The following is a 1,981-nucleotide window of genomic DNA, read 5'->3' on the forward strand; positions in this document are numbered from 1 at the left end:
GAAGATGAAGTACTGGGGTGGAGTCGACTCTGTTCCATTCAAATGTGCATGTGGGTTGGACAACACGTGCGCGGCCACCAGTCACGGCTTCAACTGCGATAAGAACGATGGGAATTGGCGAGAGGACAGCGGTTTACTAACAAACAAGTCCAAGCTTCACGTAATTCAAATGAGGTTTGGAGATACCGGTCTCCTTGCGATGACGATGAAAAGGAAATCACACGCTTGGAAAACTGGAGTGTTATGGACTTAATTACCGAGAAGTCACAAAGACTATACGTTGAACATCAAAAAGATTGCTTCAACACTGTACTCTCTTTGCAGAACTGAATTAGAATGGAGGTCCATGATAGTTAAGAGAAATGTAATGAATTGGTAATTTGATTGTAATGTAGTGAGAAAAATGGAGAAATTAATAATGTGTGGTTAAAAGTATTTGCCCAAAATTGTAACCGAATGTCATACATGTTGGACAGCTCAAGTGCTTTGGACTCATTTAAGACTCAAATACAGGTCATTAACTTTTAATATATACTTGCTATAGTGATACTTGTATATCAAAATTCATTTGGTTTTGATTAATCAACATTGCTCTTTTACCGCGTTTGAGAATTCCAAGAGACGTTTAAGCAGTTCCCTGCAATAAAAACCTGCCAACCTACTTCCAATTCGTCGATATATATATGAAGTAATTTGATGATGAAAAAATTTGTTTACCACAGAAAAGTGGAGATGACCAAGCCGGAAGTTATTCTGGCGAGAAAATCTTAAATAAAAGATCCAAAGGACCTCATGGTTGCAAACTTTCACCCCTATTTGAATCCAACAAAATACGCTGATTCTGAAAATGACTGTAAGTCTTGTATAAGCACTTGAATTCGAAGATAGTTATCTTTGTTAAAATGGCCCAATTTTTCTCTAAAACCAACTATATTTTCCTTTCATTTTCCTCTCTTTGGATTTCGAAAGCGATTAAATTTTTTGGCTAAGACATTTCATTGGACAGAGCCTGATGACCTCTCGTTGGCACCTTCTGCATTTCAATATATGCTCGAGAATTCTCAACACCACGAAACAACAAAATGTTATGTATTATGTATTTATTTATGTTATGTATGTATTTAAAAATCTGTGACCATTACAGTCACCTTCAGGATAAATTATAATATATAGATTTAACCAAGCCTAAAAGCGGAGCTCGCATTTTTTTCCCGCACGTCCCAAGGGCACAACGCCTTGCCCCGGCCAGGACTAGAACCCAGGTCGTCCGACTCGGAGCCCAGTGCACTGACCACTGGACTACTGGACAAAGCCGTGGCGTTGGCGTGCCCGCGGTACAGTTGACCACGCATGCTAAAAGTAACACCTTGTACGGTCGGTCGTACGGTCGTACGGTCGTACGGTCGTAAGTCGAAGTTTTTTCGGCTTGATGGGTTACTACTGTTACTACTACCATTTTTTATAATTATGGGGCTACACTCTGCGAGCTCCGCTATTAATATTCTTTGTCGCCTTCACTCCCCCCCCTACCCATGGAGCCTGAAAAAGAAATCAATCGTTTCATTCTTTGAGTGAAGAGTTGTCCCTTCATTGAGACCTTCTTTTAACCTTTACTTTGAAAAGTCTTGTAACTCTAAATTACCTCCGTATATAAAAAATTATCCAGTTTCCATCAAAGTGGATTTGGAATATTGATTAATAACGAAGCAACAAAGTATATGTCATTTCTAACTCTTGAGTGACGCACTTTGTGATTAAAAAAAGCTTTCGCTCTATCTCATCGCAATTTGTTTTGAAATAAACTTTCCCACTTTGTAAAAAACTTGGTGTAGATGATCAGAAGGAAGGTAGACCTTGTCAACAATAATAATAATGAAAAAGTAACAATGGCTAAAAAGATATCATTGATTATCATTATCATTGTAATCATTAATATAATACCTAATAACATAATATTTATTACGCTACGTAATCATTAATA

Source organism: Pocillopora damicornis, chromosome 3 (assembly GCF_964200805.1).
Source record: "Pocillopora damicornis chromosome 3, jaPocDami1.2, whole genome shotgun sequence".
Classification (NCBI taxonomy): domain Eukaryota; kingdom Metazoa; phylum Cnidaria; class Anthozoa; order Scleractinia; family Pocilloporidae; genus Pocillopora; species Pocillopora damicornis.